Below are 8925 nucleotides of genomic sequence, written 5' to 3'. Positions count from 1 at the left end.
CAGACGGGGTGGTCCTGCACCAGAGGCTAGGCTATGGCAAGTGTCTGCCCCGCTGAGAAAGGGCTGTGCACCTGGGCCCTGCGCGCCTGGGCCCTGTGCAGCAGAGGCCAGTCTGGGTGGATCTCAGTAGTTATATTTTGAATGTATCAGTCTATGATGAAATGTATCCAACCAAGTTTTTGTTCCTTTTCAGTTGCTAAAAAAATAGAATAATAAACTAGAATTTATTTTAACTTTTGTTTTCTTACAGAAATTATTACATCTCTGAAACGTGAAAAGTAGGTAATAAAGATGAATGCCAATTGGCATTTGAAAAGTCAGATTTACTAAAACAATACATCATGAGGTGATTGATTACTAGTTTTTATGAAAGAATATTGTTTAAAAATTGTTTTTATTTAGTAATTCATTGTATTTATTCAATTATTAAGTGCTTACTTCAACCACCATTTTATTTATTTAATTGGGTTTATTTAGGGATGAATCAGTTATATGAGTTATGTATATATCAAACATATCCAACTTAAAAATTGAGCTTTTTATAGGAAAAAAGAGTTTATTGCAGTTTAATTACCCCATCCTAATGATAATGTATCTTTATTTTACAGGAGGGAAAACAGATATAATTTGCTGTCTTGTTTGGAGGCACATGGTGAGTTTTAAGATCAAAATTCTCCCCAATAATTTCTTAATTCCAAGTCCCATGTTTTAATATTTAGTCTTCCTTAAAGTGATTCATAAAATTGACTGATCTCATGTATCAGTACTTAGGTGACAATTTACAGAAAATCAGCTCTGCAACTTGATGGGCGAAAACCCTTTTCAACCAAAAGGTAAGTGTTGTGGCCACAACAGATGACAGTGTGTATGGTTTTTGTTTAACTGCTTCAAGAGAAGGTGGAGGACTTTTTCTTAAAAACTTAAAATTGTTGGAGTAGCAAATGTTCATATAAAAAAGTAAAGTAGAAGTGAACTTTATTCTTTTTGTTAAAAGAGATAAATATCAATTTAGTATATTCATGTGTTTCTTCTATGCATAGACAAAAAATATTTCTAGAAAACATTAAAAAAGTGCTATGTAACCTTAACATTTCTCTCTGCAGTGTATTCTGGATATTTTAACAATGGCAGAGTCCTGTGAGAAAGAACAAGAAAGATCTTTGCATACTCTTATCAGTTCTCTAGGGCTGCCACAACAAAGTACCACAGACTAGGTGGTTTATAGGATGGAAGTTTGTTTTCTCATAATTTTTGAGGCTAAAAAGCCAAGATTAACTTGTTGCTAGGGTTGGTTTCTTCAGAGGGCCACAAGGGGAGGGCCAGGCTTCTCTCTTGAGCTTGTAGATAGCCATGTTCTCATTAGGTTTTCACATGGTCCTCTCTGTGTGCATATGCCTGCATCCCAATTTTCACTTCTGTTAAAAGACACCAGTTATATGGATTTTATTGCCACCCATGTGACCTTTTTAAAAAATATTATTTATTCATTTATTTATTTACTTATTTATATGTGGTGCTCAGGCTCAAACCTAGTGCCTCATGCATGCAAGGCATGTGCTCTACCACTGAGCTATCACCCAGCCCCTAGTGACCTTATTTTAACATAATTATTTCTAAAGGTCTATCTATAAATATAGCCAAAGTCTGAGGTAGTGAGGGTTAGGAATTTAGCATATGGCTTTTGAGATAACACGATTTAACCCATTACATATATCAGCTGGAAATAAATAGTACTTTTATTATCAGTTCACAGTGGATCTTTCCTAATTTTTCAAAATTAGGTAGTATCTTACTTCACCTTATCTATACATTACCTCATGCTGTGGGTATGTTGATTATCTAATGTTCTGGAGGAAATGTATTCTCAGTGAATTAAATTTGACTGTGGCTATGTAAAATTAAGACATGAAGAAAGAGAGTAGTTTGAGATCATGTGTTTTAACATTTGAATTGAATGATATTGACTGTCAATGTAGTTCAAAATTCAAAGGAAAATAAAAATGTAATGGTTTATTGAGGAATTTATAATTGAACCAAGAATTAGTGCAAGCAGGCAATTAATTGTTTGAGTTTCTAGTTGAAAATGGATGTTTTACATGGTGTTTTCCATTTTCTTGAATGTATATAAAACTTAGGTAGATATCATAAATAGCTTCAAGTAATTTCTTCAGTCATACAATTACAAGGCAGTGAAGATTTAAACCATTCAATTTGATTTCAAGTCCATGTCCTTTTTATGTTGTAGACTGGAATGATATAGACTATTAAGGTAAGTTACTCTGTGCAGAAGTGATATAGATTTTAGTATTTTTAATGATCTGAGTTGAAAAACTTAAAGAACTCTTATCTTACTATTAAAATAGTACAATTATAAAAGAAAGGGGTCAGTTTGTGATGTCGATGACATTTGAAAAAATAGGAAGGCCTTTGATAGGTAGATTACTAAACATTTAAATATTAGACCAGGGAATGGTTTGTGACATACTTTTCTATATATTTATAAAAAAAAATGGCATCTAATTTGTTAAAATATTTGCTTTGCATGCCGTCTCCAGAGCATAATTTCAGTTGGTATCTTTCAGTTTTATGGTAGAATATTGCTTGAATTTTGAGTTAAAAGTAGAAATGATATTATTTTAGTATAATAAAAAATTACCTTTTAAAAATGATGTATTAAAGATAATGCCAGAACCCTGGAAATTTTTATTTCTTTTGCGGATAGGAGGTTTTCCTAAAATCCTGGTGCTACTGGTGTTCTACCTATATCTAAGTGCTTCTTAGGAGCTCAGTATACTTGGTCATAATTTCTGAGAAGTAGTATTTACTGTATGTATTGTTTTGATCGGTTTCTTCAGGTGAGAAAATGTAATATAACCTGGCTGGTATAAGCCTCCCTCATTTCCTGTATTTTAATTTAGCACCTATCTCTTCTTTGCTCTGTGCCTAATGTTCCTGAATTTGGTAGTAATTCTAGTTTGTTTCCTACCTGTTATTTCTTAGTCATAGTCTACCTGTGGTTAATATCTCTTTAGAAAGATAATGATTAGATAGAATATGTTTATCTAGGTGTACTACTGCAGCTCACTTTGGATTTTATTATCTCTAAGTTTTCTATCTATGGTAAATAACTAATATCTTTCATTTTCTGTCTTCCTATCTACCTTTTAATCTATTTTAATTGTATTAGTTTTTATCCTAGTGAGATCTGAATTTCTTACTGTTATTACAGGGTACTGACTACGAATATCAATTCAGAAATTGCTATTAGAATTTTTAAAGTAGATCTTCAATATCAGGTATTACAAAAATGTTTTTACTGCCAGGCATGGTGGTGCAAGCCTGTAATCCCAGCAATCTCAGCAGCTTGGGAGGCCGAGACAGGAGGATCACAAGTTTAAAGCCAATCTCAGCAAAATCGAGGTGTTAAGCAACTCAGTGAGACCCTGTCTCTAAATAAAATATAAAATAGGGTTGGGATATGGCTCAGTGGTCTAGTGCCCGCTAGTTCAATCCCTGGTACTCACCCTGCAAAATGTTTTTACTTTTCTTTTTGAAAATAAGGTTACTTCTCTCCTTTTGAAAATTAGATAATTTAAAAATGGCAGAACTCTTTATGGAATGTGAAGAAGAACTGGAACCATGGCAGAAGAAAGTAAAAGAAGTTGAGGATGATGATGATGATGAGCCCATCTTTGTTGGAGAGATATCGAGTTCAAAACCAGCAATTTCCAGTAAGCATTTACTTTTACTAAAGCCAAATTTTATAAGATATTATTTTTAAATAAAAACTTGTGAATGTCTTATGGGACTCAGTTTACTTATTCTACTGTAAGGAGTTAGGGATGAGAGATGAGGGGGAGGCCAGTAAGAACTTGAAAATCAAGATGGGGATGTGATTGGAGACTAGAAGGAAGCCAAAGGTTAAATATCAGATGTGTGAGAAAGAAGTAGGCTTAGATTGGCTTGTTGCATTGGAGGTCTTCTGAGATTGGAAAAATTTTCTAGTGAAACTGTTTATCCGAGTGAACTGTTTATCTGTTTATTTCTGTCTTTTCTCATTTAGCAGTTACATAAGGAAAGATTTGGAATGCTTAGATTAAAATTTTGGAATATACTAAGTGTATATTAGTATCAGATGGAAGTTCTCACATCTAGGCCTCATTGCATTGTCATTCATACATGGCTAAAACTGTATGTAGGCAGTGAATGATTCAGAGTCTCTGGCTTAAGTCCTCGATGGGTTGTAGATTCCAGTTATATTCATTTCCTTGATGAAACTACTAAGATCTATTAACACCAGTTTAAGTATAAAACATTAATGTTATTAATTTTTAAACTCTACCCATTAATATTTGTCTTTTAAAATATTTTGCATAATGAAATAGTATACATAAAGTACTTCTGTGTCTGAAGTTTGGTGCTTGTGTGATTGAATTATGAGCTGCATTATCTGTTTTTTAAAAATAGAACATTTTATCTAAATAGACATTTCCCAAATTTATTCTTGAACTAAATATTTAATTATAGCTTTATAATGAAAGTGATCCCTATGTAGGGCATATAGGTTTTTTTCTCGTCTCATTAAACCTGAAAAAGGTGACCATTATGAGCCTCCCCTGTTTTCTCCCATAAGGCGGAGACTATGTGTAAGACATCTGTTTAATCCATCATACTGGAATGTTTTTTCCCTAGATATTACTAATCCCAAATTATATATAATCTTTTTGTTAAAAGACTGTAGATTCTTACAGAAGAATTAGCTCTTTTCTAAGCCTAACAGTTCAAGCAGTGTGCCAAGTCCTTTTCAGAGCCCTTCATTGAAAGTTTCATGAAATCGGTAGATGGCACCAGATGGTCTAAGGGGTAGGGATCCAGGTGAGTTTCCAGGTCATGACCTTTTGGATTTTGAAACCAACAGTTATTTTTCTGCTTCATTTTAATTACCTTGCAATATTGGTCATGCCTTACCTAAACTATAAATGGAATTGGGGTATGGAAATTTGAAAGTTTGAGTTTGTTTTACTTATATCTTAGGAAATTCTCATTCCTTAAGCCCAGAATCAAAAGAGTTACCTTTTCCTTATTGTCTTATATTCTTTTTAGTCTAAATTTTCTTTCCTTATTTATGGAATGGTATATGAAACCCTTAACCTGGTAATTTAATGGCTACAGGCATAGAGTTTTACTGGATAACACATGGATAGAAGAAGGCTGTTTTTTTGGTTTTTGGTTGTCTTCCCTGTGTACCAGAAAATTTCTTTAACATTTCACTCTATTCCCTGGGTATCCAGTTTTACACATAATAGATGGTATTGTGCTCCTACGTTTCTGTTGTTCTTGCTGGTCCCTTACCATATCTTTACACAAGTTCTCCATTTCAAGTGATTTGGAGATAGACCATCCTATACTTAGGAATAGTATTCCAAAAATGCAGAAAGGGAATCATTACAACAAACATAGATAATCAGACCCATTCTGTGTATAGATATACAAACCTGGGCTCAAATTTTTCCTACAATGTGCCTAATCAAGTTTGAGTGGTTTCTACCCTATCCTCAAGCAGCTGTTGATGGTTTTACTGGTAAAGGATAACTTTTGGTAGAGGAAACTATAGGTCCTTTGCACGAGATTGCAGTCCTTTGTTCAGGGACTGTAATCTTGTACTTATACAACTAAGTATATTGTATCTTTCACACTTCAGAAATTCTCCGCATCTGATCTTTTCTTTCCTTTTGACCAGGACTACATTTTTCAGGTAATCCCTAAGAACTAATAAATAATTCTTTATAAGAAATATAGTAATGGATTTAATTTGAAAAATATATGCCCGTTTGTGTACATTGGATGACTCGAGACTTCCTTATTGTGCTGTTTTTATTGTTTATCTTTATTTTTTGGCAATTGTAAAGAAATAAAATTCCAAGATTAATTACAACAAAAATTAGAACATCATTTTTACTTGAAACAATGACTGACAAACCATGGTGTATTATTTATTTGTTTTTTTGTATCAACATTATCTCACATGTATGTATTTAAAACAACACATGCATTATCTCACAGTCTTATGTAATATTACTGTGGGTCGGATGATGGTTTAGCTGGCTCCTCTGCTTTAGGGTCTCACAAGGCCACTTTCAGTATGTGGTTCCTGAAGTTGCAGTCTTATCTGAAGCTTTGTGGGGGAAGTATCTGCTTCAAGTTCACATGGTTGTTTGTAGCATTCATTTCCTTACAGGTTGTCAAACTGAGTCTCAGTATCTGACTGTTTTTTGGTTCATTCTTTGTCAGATGGGTCTTCCCAGGTTGGCTACTTGCTTTCTCAAAGGTATTAAGGGAGAATCCTTAGCAAAATGTCATTAGAGTCTGAATTAATGTAATTACTAATAGAAAATCATGTTTATCCTATTACTTTTGCTGTATTCTACTGGTTCGAAGCAAGTCAGAGGTCCAATACAAAGGGAGGGAATCACACAGGATATGATTAACAGGAGATGGGATGTGGTGGCCACTTTAGTATATATCTGCCAGGCACGGTTCTTTTATTTTGGGTAGTTGGCAATCACTTCCTCAAAATTGAACACAGTGTACCTGCCATCTCAAGGAAAATGACTCAATTGGAGATAAAATAATTCTCAATTGGAGAATTATTTTAATTAGTTATTGTTGATTAGTGGATTGCCTGCTCTCTGAAATTGTGATAATTAACCAGAGTTTTCTTCTAGAAAAGTGTTTAACAGCATTAACTTTATTATACTTATGTTAAAAGAACTATTTTAGAAAATGAAATTTTCAATTCTTAAAGTGCATATATTTAGAAAAAATATTTAAATTGAAGTAAAATTTTGCTTAGTTATAGTTCAGTATGGCATTATTGATTTTTTTAAACTACATTTTAAGGCTCAAATATCCATATCTGTCTTTTTGGTACTAAATTCTAGATGTTATTTGTGTTACAGTAATAACTTATTTCTATAACTTCGTAACAGTCCTGTGTCAATTGGAAAGTTAGTAACAAAGAAAAATTCTTAAACTTGATCAGCCCTCAATTTATAAACAAAATACTTCAAATTTTGTAATAAAATAATATGTATTTTGTGAGGAAAGTTTAGAAAAGAGAGAAGAATATATCCGGATCATGTTGTATATGTCAATATGTATTTCACTTCTTACTGAACATTCTACTTGGATCATATCATTGATTATTTCTCAAAATCTTGATGTTAATGACTGCATGATTATCCATCAATTTATTTTACCACTCCTCTATTATTGGATATATAGGTTTTAATGTTTCTGCTATTATAAATAATTTTCCATTACACTTTCATTTCCTTATCATGATGAATCCTTGAATGTAGAATAATTTAATCATGTGAACCTTATTTTAAAGGCTTTGGTAACTACTGCTAACATTTTTATGCAGATAATACCAAAATATAATCTCTACTTTGCCAGTAGTGAATGTTTCATCATTTTTTAAAAAAATTATTTATTTTTTTAATTTTTAGGTGGATATAATATTTTTATTTTTTATTGTTATGTGGTGTTGGGGATGGAACCTAGCGCCCCATGCATGCCAGGCGAGTGCGCTACTGCTTGAGCCACATCCCCAGTCATCATTTTCAAACTTTAACTTAATTCAAACTATCATTAGTCTTTTTAATTAAATTATTTATTTATTCTAATTAGTTATACACAATGGCAGAATGCAGTTGATTTCATATTACACATATAGAGCACAATTTTTCAAGTCACTGATTGTGCACAAAGTATTTTCATACCATTCATGTCTTAATACATATACTTAGGGTAATGATGTCTAACTCATTCCACATCATTCCTACTCCCTTGCTCCCTTTCTTCCCCTCCCTCCCACTGCTTAAGGAAACCATATATCAATAAGACATAACAGTTCTATCATTAGTCTTACAAGAAAAAAATAATTCAAACAGTTCCTATATTTCTCTTACCCATTTTCCCCCAATGTTAACTTTTTATCACAGGCAATTAATATGAACTAAACCTCAGAACTTATTAGAATTTCACCAGTTTTTTCATTAATGTTTCTTTTCTTTCCAGGATCCTATTCATGATCTCACCTTGTAGTTTATTCTTAGTCTTATGTTTTCTGCAGTTATTAATTCTTTTTTTGATCTTGATACTCTTAAGAGTAGCTGCTAATTATATATTTTGCAGTATTGAAGAATGCCAATACAGTAAACACTATTATTTGCATTTCTTTGACTAGTATGTTGGAAAAAAAAGTATTTTGAATATATTGGCCATTGCATTTTAGTTTGAATTATCTCAGTTTATGTCCTTTGCCCATTTTTTTTTCTAAAAGTAGCTGTCTTTTTTTCCAGTTTGATTTTTAAGCATTGTTAATCTTAAAACTTGCTTGCTATATATTACAACATGTAGAGTGGTCTGGCTTACTCTCAACAATGATTGTCTTTTATGAAAATGGCATTGGAGCATAATATTGTGGTGTGTGTTTTGTGTATGTGTCAGTATTTTTAATATACAATGCTATTTGAATATTCCTAAATTTATTGACCACAATTCTCATAATTATTTATAATAAATATATGTGTATATTTTCACATAAATGTATTTATTACTGTATATTTGACCACAGCATAGTTCATCTCATACTTTTTACTTCTCTTTTCTTGAGATCTTCCTGCTAGTTTGAACCGCCCTTTCTCCTCATGGAAGGGCTGAAATTTCCTTTGAGGCTCTGGTATTTAGGAGCAGGACTGCTGACCCAGATCACTTCTGTAAATAACTTCTATTCTGTTCCCTGTCTGCTTGGCATTCTTACTTATTCAGCCTACTGGCCAGGTTGCTTTTATATTTGCCTTATTAAAGGAGAGGTTGGCCTACCACAGCTTTTTGTGGGATGATAGGAAGAGTGAGGGG

General features: G+C 32.7%; 1 pseudogene; it reads left to right on the top strand.

Annotated features, from left to right (window-relative positions):
* The first annotated feature begins 3598 nt into the window (after positions 1 to 3598).
* Positions 3599 to 8925, top strand: part of LOC143640120 (zinc finger protein 280D-like) — a 53634-nt pseudogene continuing 48307 nt past the window's right edge.

This window comes from Callospermophilus lateralis, unplaced genomic scaffold (genome assembly GCF_048772815.1).
Source record: "Callospermophilus lateralis isolate mCalLat2 unplaced genomic scaffold, mCalLat2.hap1 Scaffold_122, whole genome shotgun sequence".
Lineage (NCBI taxonomy): Eukaryota > Metazoa > Chordata > Mammalia > Rodentia > Sciuridae > Callospermophilus > Callospermophilus lateralis.
This window is presented reverse-complemented; position numbering and strand designations above follow the sequence as displayed.